The following is a 12,816-nucleotide window of genomic DNA, read 5'->3' as shown; positions in this document are numbered from 1 at the left end:
CGCAAAATGTAGCCTCGAGCCTCAGTCCAGCTGAGAAACTTGCACCCTCAGTAAGTTTGCAGATGACACCAAATTGGGCGGGAGTGTTGATCTGCTCGAGGGCAGGAAGGCTCTGCAGAGGGACCTGGACAGGCTGGGTCGATGGGCCCAGACCAATTGTATGAGGTTCAACAAGGCCAAGTGCCGGGTCCTGCACTTGGGTCACAACAACCCCATGCAGCGCTACAGGCTTGGGGAAGAGTGGCTGGAAAGCTGCCCGGCAGAAAAGGACCTGGGGGTGCTGGTCGACAGCCGGCTGAACATGAGCCGGCAGTGTGCCCAGGCGGCCAAGAAGGCCAATGGCATCTTGGCCTGTATCAGAAATAGTGTGGCCAGCAGGAGGAGGGAAGTGATCGTGCCCCTGTACTCGGCACTGGTGAGGCCGCACCTCGAATCCTGTGTTCAGTTTTGGGCCCCTCACTACAAGAAGGACGTCGAGGTGCTGGAGCGTGTCCAGAGAAGGGCAACGAGGCTGGTGAGGGGTCTGGAGAACAAGTCTTATTAGGAGCGGCTGAGGGAACTGGGGTTGTTTAGCCTGGAGAAAAGGAGGCTGAGGGGAGACCTCATCGCTCTCTACAACTCCCTGAAAGGAGGTTGTAGCGAGGTGGGTGTCAGTCTCTTCTCCCAAGTAACAAGCGATAGGACGAGAGGAAATGGCCTCAAGTTGCACCACGGGAGGTTTAGATTGGACGTGAGGAAAAATTTCTTTACTGGAAGAGTGGTTAAACATTGGCACAGGCTGCCCAGGGAAGTGGTGGAGTCCCCATCCCTGGAAGTATTTAAAAGACGTGTAGATGCGGCGCTTAGGGACGTGGTTTAGTGGGCATGGTGGTGGTGGGTTGACGGGTGGACTCGATGATCTTACAGGTCTTTTCCAACCCTAATGATTCTATGATTCTATGAAACCTTATGCCATCAGTAGGACTCACCTACCTAACTTGAGTTAGGAACATGCATTAGCAGGGATGCTCTAAGAGGAATAGGAATAAACATCTGCTTTAGTGCTTTGCTAAATCACAGCCGTTTAGTAGTGACTCTCAAACTGTGCCATGCACACCACTGCTGGCTAAACACTTTTGCTACATGACAGACTTGCATTAATTCCCCGGCTTCACAGTGTTCCTCAGAGCAGCCTCCGCTGCTGTGTGCTAGTCCCCTTCCCAGTGTGCTCTAGTAGGAAAGCTTTTCCTTTTCCTTTCAGAAAAGACATAAAAACTTTCCTAGAGATACAAAAGAGACTCAGGTAAAATTGAGTTGTCCAGTCCTGCAGGCCATACACACAAAAGTGCCCCTATAAAGATCATGACTTTGAAATCTACTTTTTGCACATCTTGCTGTTCATGTCAGACATGGCTCCAGAGACAGAGTTATATTACGTTTTTCTCTGTCAGACATCCTTAATTGCCAGGTAATACATGACAGGCCAAGGGCCAAATCTATAGCATATCAAGAAATTCTCAGATTCCCTGTATTTCATGCCCACTAAGAATTCATTTTTTTGGTACTTAGGTTTGAGAGAGAAGCCTTCCATATGTGACTGTTATATGTTGACAGGCAGCTTCATGGGAGCCATATGACTGTTCAAAAGAGAGGGGAGAAGGGAAGGTGTTAGTCAAAATGAGGGAGGAGATCAGCATATACCGTTTGAGTGAGTAATCTCAAGGATGGAGGAATGAAAGGGGAGATCTTCTGAATACATTTTGTGAACATTGTCTCAATGTAGTACTTTCCTACAGCTCAGGATACCCATCAGCATCTGTCACCTTATGTAAGTATATCTATGTGCGTATGTCAGATCTAAATGACATGGTTAAACACCAGCAGCCATTAATAGCTTGACCTCATTGTTTCTTCCAAGGTGAATACCCAAAGAAGAAATGTCTGAATGACATTGGAAATGAAAAAAATATTAGTACATCAAGGTTGGTGCTTTCAAGTCATGAGAAAAAAACGAGAATGCCTAGTCCTCAGAGCTATGCTGATGTCACCATATTTCCTCTCTTCAGCTGAAACAAAGAAATCCCAATCATTTCAAAGCCCATTAATGAGATCAGAAAATAATCCTCAGCGGATGTCAAAAAAAAAAGGAAAAAACCCTCTCTGATGATTTGTTAGGATTCACAAGTTTGCTTCAAGAGGCCGTAACTCTGGACTTACTTAAGCCCTGTGAAAAGTAGTTCTTACATGCATATGTGAAGACAATGACACTGTGGTGATAATAAATTTTTTTGATTACATAAAAATTATTTTGAGGTAACATAAATAAATGTGACTGTGTAATAAATAGCACCATTCTCATGGGAGTATTTGTATGGACATTCACATCCACATGTGCAGTAATGTAAATGTTGAAGAAACTACTAAAACTTATCATTGCTATTTTCAAGTCTTCACCAGCCAAATTTCAAAATTCTAAGTAAAGCTCCGGAAGAACCAATTCTTTAGCACAAAGTCTACACAGAATTTGCCTGAATACAAATCTAGTTGACAATGAACAGATTTAAACTTTATGTCAGAAGGCTGTAACGCAAGCACACAGGTTTTGCCAGATGTATAACATTCATTTTATATTATCCATCTACACCAATATGTATGTGCATACACCGTATGTTATAAAATTTGCAGATACCCACTGACTTCAAGGGAATTAGGAGCAGACCCACTTCTTACCTGCTTGGGATACCCAATCTTATCAGAGACCCAGAAAACATCAAACTCAAAACCTTCTATTTAAGATTTCTGTTACAAAAGCAGAATGTTAAAACTCCTGCAGATCACTTAAATTGCCTTAAAGTGTTATAAAACCTACAAGCCTTAAAAAGGCCATTTGCCCTAATTGTGTCTAAAGTGCACTACAATTAGCAGAAAGATCCATATCTCCTCCTGTATCCTAGGTATCCTAGGAGCAGATTACACAAGTTAGAATAAGCTCAACAAACACAGCTCAGTAACAATAAATCAGGACAAATTTTGGTTTCAGAAAAGTCCATTGTAATTAAGGACAGTCTATTTTCTGAAGTCAGTGGAGCTTTTCACAATCTTACCTTTTGGCACACGTTCACACGCCTCACCTCAAAACTGAAGCACGTTTCTGATTTCAAAGAAGTTGCTCCCGCCTTAGTGGCACCAGGTAAAGGTGGAGTTTACTAAGCAGAGCCATTAATAACTCCACGGCACGGTACTTCATCAAGTTCTTCCATATTATCAATATTTTTTGTGTCTCCTTTCTTAAGAAAGCTTGCTGATTGTAATTATAACTGGCGTTTGGATGCTGACTGTAACAGTGACCCTACCAGCACTTTTTCCCCTTGAATATGGCAAATTCAACTCCTTTTGAAGTTGTTCTATTATTCTCACTACAGTTTCTTTATTATGTACATAGTGCCGCTAAAATTAACAGATATTTATGAGATAAGGTGCAACCTATTCTTGTTTAGGACAGCAAAAAATAACTCATATTCTGTGGAATAAGAGAGTTAATATTAAAAAAGAATTTGAGGTCAAAATGGGAACGCTTTGAGCCCTTTTTGGTCACAAACTCTGCTCAGGGGAGCATATCAGTGCACCTGGGCACAGTAAGGGCACACTCTGAACTAGATGTTTGGGTTGTACTTGAGTGAAGGGAGATGAAGAAGAGAGGAAGGAAAGGAGACATGGAAGGAAGGCAGGCTCCAAATTCAGACTTTTAATTTGAGTGTAAAACATGCAGCATATGGTCAGGCTGGCAGAAAAGCCTGACTGTGGCCACCGAAACAGACTGCAGTGTAGTGCCAGCGGGAGCGCAGTGCCAAGTCCTGCTCCCACTGCCAGGCCCCAAAAGGTCCCCATTAGACACTGCATACAGCCCCCACATCAAAGCAAAGGGTTTGCAGAGATACCAGCCATATAGGGGTGCAGGCAAGAGCTTAGCCCTGAAAGCAAACTGCTCCCATTGACTGCCATAAATATTTTCCGTTTAAAAAGCCAAGCACACTGCCCTGATGGTAGTGATCCTTATCAGCTAAATTCCCTTCCTGCTATCAGACTCATGAGGAGATCAGAGTGAGATCTGTGGTAATTAAAAATTAAGAAGACCAAATTAGTTAAGCACATTCCCGACCATCAAGAAGTAATGGAGTGATTCAGAGCATCCCGGTTTCGCTGAGGGAGGCTCTCTGCCCTCCATGCCCCCCAGCACAACACTCCCTGCCTCCATGTATGTACCTTACCTCCAAAACAGTAGCGGGAGGATGCCTGGAGGGGACATCTTAAACGTGAAGCAGAGGAAAGCCACACAGAGTAGCTTTAGATGTAATAAATATTGCCTTTTTCCTACCCAAGATCCTTGCTGCACTTTTAATTTGTCTCTTTGCAGGATCCCTTGCAACCATGATGTGCCGGTGTCAAAAACATGACTCATCTCTGACCAAATACAAGCATGAGAGAGGTGGCCAAGCTGTCTGGCGTGGCCATACCGTGGCCATGGAGGCAGCCCAACCCCATGGGGTGAGCCTTGAGGTACCACACCGCTCTGAATGGCAAAACGCAGGCTGACACCCTGATGTGGGGTCTGAAAGTGGTGACGGCCGCAGCCCTTTGGGGCAAGGAGATCAGAAAAAAGGAGGGGAGTGAAATATAGAAAGGGGCATGTTGTCCCAGTGCATTGCAAGTGAGCTACTGTGCTGCAGAGCTGCTCCTGCACCTTCCCTCCCACATCTGTGGTCACTGCATCGCAGAACCTCCTACAGCATCACAAACGTCTGTCATGTGAGGTTCCTTCTTTCTTCCTACCTCCCACCTGGATGGTAAAGATGTTGTGGGGAGGGTGGCAGGAGGGGAAGGTGGTCTTATCACGCTGCTCTGTGCTCAGGACAACATAAAGTAAAAAAACCCTTCATCTAATACCCAGGTCATACAGCAGTCAAAATATGACAGTCCTTTCTATGCTGAATCCCATGACTAATTCTCAGAGGACTGTGTCTCCTCTACAGGTAAACTTTGCCGATTAAGTTTTTGAAGACCCAAAAGGGATAAATCCTGACGTTTCGGAGACTACAGCCATTTCGGGGAATGCTGGCAGTTACTCTCAGCAGGTCACAGTCAGCTGTGCTTTGCAGGTCAGCATGCACTTCAAAATGCAGCAGAGCACAGAGATACCCAACCTAATTTTAAATGGGTTCATTTGAATGAAAAGCAGTAAAACACAACATCCTGAAAATGAGCACATCTCAAGACACCAACTGAGCTTCAGTGCCACAGTTAGATTGCTCCAGATATGTGAAGCACCTGAGCTAATACATTTTTAGCAATCTCAAGTGTCTTTCCACTCCACTGGAGACCACAGTCTAGACGCGTTTACGGAGATGATTGGAGATATTTAACATATTGTTATACCGTCTTTCAAATTCCTAGTTCAGGGACAATTTAAAAAGAATGACTGCTGAGCATTTGGAAGTGGGAGAGGTTGGTGCAGTAGTCTCAGGATCCAAAATTAATGACATCCTGCAAGTCACTTCTGTTTTCAGAGAGCAGTAAAGATCAATAGCAAATATTCTCAAGCGGTAGGCATTTCTGAATAGATGAAAACAACTGCATCATGAAGTCAGCAGCAGTGCCAGATGTGTTCCAAAAAAACCCACGTTCTCACCCAGATTCCTCCATATCCAGTGTCCTAACTGCCACCACGAACCACTGAGGGCTCTGCCAACCTCAAGGAGACAAAAAAGCCCTAAGAGCTCATGCCGCTATACAACTGAAACACTTTTTTAAGAGCAGAGGCATAGTTGGCTCAGCTGTATCTCAGGACTAGTAGGTACCAACCAAAACTTCTGAAGATAACAGGTCTCCAAAGCTGGAAATCATCCTGTCTGTGGTGATTGTACTGTGGTGCCCAGCTCTGCAGCTTGAAGGACTGAAAGAGATACCTAAGGGAGTCCAGGACTCTACCTGTGTAGAGGTAGCCCAGGATGAGCCCCAGTGTCAGGATGCTCTGGTGTAGGGTAGGATCTACAAGATGTAGCACAATCTGAATAAGTTTGTAGAATGACCAGAGAGACTCATCTCAAAGGGTATGACATACTTTTAGTATTTCTTGGTAGGCTTCAGGATAAAATAACTCCAGACCTATGAGAAAAGGAAGGCATCCCATGGAGTCATTAATTACTTGGTGAAATGCGTATGCAATCCCTGGCCAAGTCTGTATCACAAATCTCACTCTGTACCTGATCCACTGAGAACGTGCGTTGTAGCAGCCCTAAATACAGAACCTTTCATTTTCCTGAGGCTATAGCAATTTGTGGTTTTAGTATAAGACATCCTTGATCCAGCTCCTGTGTTGTCAGATGAGACAGAAGCCACCAGCTCAGAGAATACGACAAATCAGTGAGGAGATGTCTATCTATCAGCATTTTCAGTACAACTCATCATCAACAATAGACCCCCATGTGCAAACTCTGAAGAGCTGGAGGGCACATAATATTCAAACGCTGCCTCTCCCAGTATATCGCACCCATTGAAGAATGGACTGTCAGCCAAACTCTACGCTGGTTCAAATATTTTGCAGTAAAAACCACCACATTAGCTAAGCCAAATGGGAGGGGTGTTCCCTACACATTCCTGCAGTAATTGACTACTGTTGACAGGTTCATGTTTCCAGCCTGAAAGATTGGTTGTTCTTAAAGCAAAAGGTGAAAGACTAAGAGATGAGAAACCTAAAATGACTTTTGCCATCAGAATATAGCCAGACATCTCCTGAAGCCAGATAACCTACTGCAGACAGAAAAAAAAGGCAGAACTACATTAACACCACTGCATTCCCAAGAGCCAAGAGAGACGAGATCTGAAGGGCTCAGTAAAATGTCAGATATCCAATTGCTTCTCACAAACCAGCTGAACTGCCATGGCACTTGACAGCAACACAACAAGGAGGAGAGGCAACTGAGATGAGTTTTCCAGTGTATTTAACAGAATCCTGTACTTTGGTGTATAATATCACAGCCAATCTACTCAGCAAATTTTTCGCCTTGTCTAGCAGGGGGGCAGATATGGAGAAGCCAGAGATTAATCTATTGTTATAAAACAGTTGAATTTGTTATTGTTATAAACCAGTTGTCCTGGTTTCAGCAGGGATAGAGTTCATTTCCTTCCTAGTAGCTGGTACAGTGCTGTGTTTTGGATTTAGCATGAGAATAATGTTGATAACACACCAATGTTTTAGTTGTTGCTAGGTAATGCTTACACTAGTCAAGGACTTTTCAGCTTCCCATGCTCTGCCGACTGAGAAGTTTTTTCATGCTCAGCATATAAAGCTGGGGGAAGAAGAAGGAACGGGGGGACGTTTGGAGTGATGGCGTTTGTCTTCCCAAGTCACCGTTACGCGTGATGGAGCCCTGCTTTCCTGGAGATGGCTGAACACCTGCCTGCCGATGGGAAGGAGTGAATGAATTCCTTGTTTTGCTTTGCTTGTGTGCGCGGCTTTTGCTTTACCTATTAAACTGTCCTTATCTCAACCCACGAGTTTTCCGCCTTTTACCCTTCCAATTCTCTCCCCCATCCCGCTGCGGGGGGAGTGAGCGAGCAGCTGTGTGGGGCTTAGTTGCCAGCTGGAGTTAAACCACGACACATTGGAACTGACTTAAGACCAGAAAGACACACAAATAAGAGGAGATGAAGAGGGAAGTGCACCATTTGTCGAAATCTGTAGCAGAAAGTTGAGGAGAAAGTAGCGTTCCTGGACCTTAAACCATTTATCACAAGGTTTAAGAAGAAATAATGTATATCACAAAAAAAATGCTATACTTATGTACTCCAGAGTACACCAAAAGTGGTTGTGCAGCAGAAGAAATAACACTGTCTGCTCCTTTATAGTACAGACAGCAAAAAGTAACAGGCTTGAAGTACAAGGGAGATTCAACAGCAGAAAAAGCTGTAACAGAACAAAATAGATGAGCAAATATCTGGGGAGCTTGTGGGCTCTTCATCACCGGAGGTCCCTGAAAACAGTCCAGCCAAACATCAGCCATGAATGACAAAGTCATTGCTACTATAGCTATTTGGGCTGGGGGATGAATTGTGGGATCACCTGAGGTGCTTCCCAGCTCTATATTTCTGTAATTGAAAAACACATCCTAAGGATATACAGAGATTCCACATTTAAAACCTCAGAAACTAAACCCAAATACACAGAATGACACAGGCAGCTTCTCAAATGATGCTTGCAAGCAGTCAGAAATCTTCCAGTGGCCAACACTGCTACAGAAAACATTTATGTGCTTTATGCTGGAACATATGCCGTAAAGAAATGAACAATAAACCTTTACAGGGGAAGAGTCAGAAGTGAATAAAATCTCATCTTTCCTACACTAGAACTGAAAGGACATTGCCATTGTTCATCCTGCTTGTCAGATACAATAATTTATACCCCCCGGTACAAATTATTGAGAAAGTAAAGCACTGCTAGGATCTTTTGTGAAGTGAATTGCTAGAGCAAGGAAGTGTGATGGGAAAGAGCATTCAGCTTGGGAAGCTACAGAACAGTGAGGGAATAGTTCAAATGTATTTGCAGAACAGCAGTTCGCTTATGTCCCAGATGCAAAGAAGTGTTTTAACATTAAAAAAAAAAGCAGGACCAAGTGATATGAGAACACTCCAAGTTGTTAAAAATAAATACATAAATAAATAAAATGCAAAAGCTTCATCGTGAAAATAACTCAGGCGAATAAGACATTTACCATTACTTAATTAGCTAAATAATGCAGGTAATGAGAATGTGGACAGTATGCAAATATAATTTGGCCACTCCTGGTCACCATTTTGGCCAATACAGCTACAAATGAACTGGAGAGCTGCAGAACTTAAAGAGTATGGCAGCTGAAGACAAGCAACCACATCTCTTCAAGGGGTGTTGTAATAGACGTGGCTTGTCTGTGAATTAGCATATAAGGGTACCTGTAGCAGATACTGAGTTATACAACTACACTGCAAAGACAATCCCTACTCCACAGCTCCAAGAGACAAGAAGAAGGATTGGAGAGGAAGGACTAACTCAGGGACACTCAGGACATCAGTGACAGAGCTAAGAAGCCACACAAGGGTAAACAGCACAAACAGCTAGTAACGGTCTGTAAAATGAAAAGTGCCGACATACTGCATTCCTTCCCTTTCACCGGGTCAGGTAGTCCAGAGCACTCCACCGACGGATTCGGGACAGCCACCCTCCATCTGGAGCCACTGCTGTCACATTCTGTGTACTCGAAGTGGTAATCTGTCTGCAAGCAATTACAAAGAGTTTCAGTTTCATCATAACATTTGCATATTAAGCTCATTAATCAAGACTGGGATTAGCAAACCCGGTTATAATTAAACCAGAAAGGAAGTAGCTGGCGTAGAACATACTGTGCAGCACTCTCACTGCTTTGATGATCACCATGTGCCATCACAGAACAAGCATAAAGCACATTGGATGCTGTGCAGCACAAATGCTAAGGCAGAGGGTGAGATTTGCAAAAGCACTTGAGAGACTGGACACAGATTCCACTAGAATTTTTTTTCCAGTCTCTCAGAGCAGGATTGATCCCAAACTTCTGGCTGTCATGGTACCTAATCTACAGCAGCCAACCAGGCTTCCTCTTTGGTCAATGGAGCAAGCCATACCCAGAGCACAAGCCACCCCATGTTAGGTTGGATGTCTAAGATGGATAGGATGAATCACCTTCTGCAAGTGCCTTTCCCTCTTCATCGATTTCAGAGGGAGCCCAGCCAAATTAGCGGAGATAAACACAGTATTGTGATACCTCTGAAAATGCCATCCAAGGTCAGCTCTGAGGAGTACCTCAAGGCAGAATGATGGTGTGAGGGGAGATCAGCCCTATGGTCTCTGTGACTGAGATAAGCCCTGAGAAGTCTAAGTAAAAAGCAGCATTAGCTAGGAAAGAATATTAGCTATTTATCTTATTAATAATATTGATTCAGATCCCACATACAATCTCGACTCACATCTAGTTACATTTTTAGCTTTGTCTTTGCAGCTTTGTTTCCAAATTCATAGCCCAAAATTTTACTATTAAAATAAACCTCAGCAACATCTCATTCTTGAACCAGCTTGGTATCAAGAGAGAGTTTAGGTGAAGCTGGCAGAATTGGTGCATAACTTTCTTCAGAGGGAACAGACCTATATTAAAATGACACACACTGGCAAGCTCCATGAGGTGTCTCCACATGGGCAAGGCCACCTCCAGCTCCCTTTGCAGTCAATAAAGGGAAAACATTGACCATATGCCTATTTTAGACACCTGCTGCAAGGGGGACGAAGAGATAACACATGTCCTAGAAACACTTCTTTCTCTCCACTGGCTACAGAGGGAGACCAGCCACTTGGTTTGGATGGAGACTTCTCCATTTCCTCAGGGGAACCCTACCTCCAACATGGCACAGCCCTGCATGGCCCATAAAAATAACACAAAATATCGTGGGACTGAGGAAAACGGGATCAGAGTTTTAGCCACAGGCTCGAAGTTTATGCAGCTTTAGGGCAGACCGGTGTGGTGGATCCATAAAGTTTGGTTGGTTCCTTTCAATTTAGCTGGCTTCTCCTGGCAGGACTGGCCACGAACCAAGGAGCGGGAAGGCAGTGGTCATGTCCGCAGCCCAAGGCACAAGCAGAAGAGCTCCTTAGCTGGCGTAGCTCACTCTCACTAAGGTGAAACCCACCCATGAGGCAGCATAAATCTGCCTTCCTAAAGATCTGTGCCACCATGACTGCAGACATCAGTCCCTAAGCTACGCTACCCTAGGAGGAGGTACTCTGTGCACACAAGGATTATTTTGGGGGCAATCTTTTCCTGCTCCTTCTATGACCCCTTGCAGTGCCGACATCCCACATAATGGAGCAGAAGAAGGGGGATCAGGTGAATAAGGGTTGGTCTATGCTGGCTCTGGTATAGACCTGCAAATATTCAGCTGACTCACAAGAGAAGACTTGCAATTCTCCTCATTTACTTATAGAAAAACAAACAATACTGACTTTAATATTTCTCCTACTGTTACCATAGCTCTCCAGAGATATTCAGATGTTAATAAAGTTCTACCCAAACAACATTAAAGCCTTTGCTATTTTGCATCGAAGTGCAAATAATATTCTGATTTCTCTGGAATTAATATTTTCATGGTTCAATAAATGTCTTTGTGGCTCAACGTATGGTTTAGAAACCTAACTAACAGCACAGCAGAAAGGAAAACTATTTGTCTCAAAAATAAATCAAGGCATAAGAAGACACTATCAAACCCAGAGCCACACATGAAATACGTTATACCACACTCTCAATTCTACAAATATACTCAATTAAAATATGCATTTTCCACCTTTCATCTCATTATACAATCTTCAAGGAACAGCAAAAAACATCCTTAATCATACCAATCTTGGTATGAAATCTGCCTATAAAGCAACCAGAATACATAAATAACATATCTGTAATAGATCCATCTCATAGTTCATATCACATAGGAAAAAAAATGATCTGTTCAATTAAATATGCAAGACTGGAGTGAAGCAAAGAAAAGGATATTGAAAAGCTCTGAATCTGACTCATGTTCAGATCTCTTTTCTATTTCATATCAGGTCAAAAAAATTATAGAGAGCAGTTTGGTGTCAACAATCCAGGTTGCTCCCAGGAGGGTTTGCCACCCTCTCAAAATACACTTCAGGGATGTCTAGCCAGCATGCAATCCTTCTGCAGCCAGAGGGGGTCTCAGAAGTGGTGCAGCTGGGAGGGACACACCATGCAGTGCAGAAACATCCCCTCTAATGCTTGTCTGCCTGTCAACTATCTGACTATCACTGGCGATTCAAAACTCAGGACAGTGACTAAAATTATAAAGAAAAAAGGGTTTCTGCTCTCCTTCCAAGTTCAGGCAGAGGAGTCAGGTCTCCATCTCTCCTCTTCCATCTCTCCATGGAAACCTCTCCAGCTTTAACCAGTCAGATGAGGTTTCTGGAGAGATGGACCCAAGAGATATCCTTCCTTTTGACCACCCCATCCCTGTGTGCAGCTAGCCGTGTCCACAGAGGAGTCCCAAGACTCACAAGGAAGGTTGTACAGCAGAACTAGAGTTATTACATGGTCTCTTTCCATTACTTTTTCCTCCACTGTCCTCAGTTCCCTTATGGAAGAGGGGGATTTTTTTGTTTGTTTTCTATCTGACCTTTACTCAACTTTATGTATGAAAACCATTCCATGGACTTGGTTGTTCCTCTGGTAATTGACTGCAATGAAGACTCTGCAAATTAATTTCCGCCCTTCGTCATACATGCTCAGCTCCAAAGGTCTCTGCCACCTACCAACACTTCCATCTTAGAATCACAGAATCACACAATCACAGAATGGTTTGGGTTCGAAGGGACTTTAAAGGTCATCTAGTTCCAACCCCATGCCATGGGCAGGGACATCTTGCACTAGATCAGGTTGCTCAAAGCCCCGTCCAGCCTGGCCTTGAACACTTCCACGGATGGGGCATCCACAGGTCCTCTGGGCAACCTGTTCCAGTGTCTCACCACCCTCACAGTAAAGAATTTCTTCCTAATATCTAATCTAAATCTATCCTCTTTCAGTTTAAAACTGTTAACCTTCATCCTATGACTACACTCCCTGATAAAGAGTCCCTCCCCATCTTTCTTGTAGGCCCCCTTTAAGTACTGGAAGGCTGCTATGAGGTGTCCCCGGAGCCTTCTCTTCTCTAGGCTAAACAAGCCCAACTCTCTCAGCCTGTCCTCATAGGGGAGGTGCTCCAGCCCCCTGATCA

The 12,816-nt window shown here is 43.9% G+C and overlaps 1 protein-coding gene across 1 annotated transcript in view; it reads right to left on the bottom strand.

The window, feature by feature from the left end:
* The window catches only part of KIAA1324L (KIAA1324 like), a 49,225-nt gene extending 40,004 nt beyond the window's left edge, over positions 1–9,221 (bottom strand). Inside the window, exon 1 of the mRNA XM_009285516.1 lies at positions 9,164–9,221. The gene's annotated coding sequence lies outside the window, so the exon portion shown is untranslated. The remainder of the gene's footprint in view (positions 1–9,163) is intronic.
* Between the last annotated feature and the right edge of the window lie 3,595 nt (positions 9,222–12,816).

Source organism: Aptenodytes forsteri, unplaced genomic scaffold, assembly GCF_000699145.1.
Source record: "Aptenodytes forsteri isolate BGI_AS27 unplaced genomic scaffold, ASM69914v1 Scaffold87, whole genome shotgun sequence".
Taxonomy (NCBI): domain Eukaryota; kingdom Metazoa; phylum Chordata; class Aves; order Sphenisciformes; family Spheniscidae; genus Aptenodytes; species Aptenodytes forsteri.
This window is presented reverse-complemented; position numbering and strand designations above follow the sequence as displayed.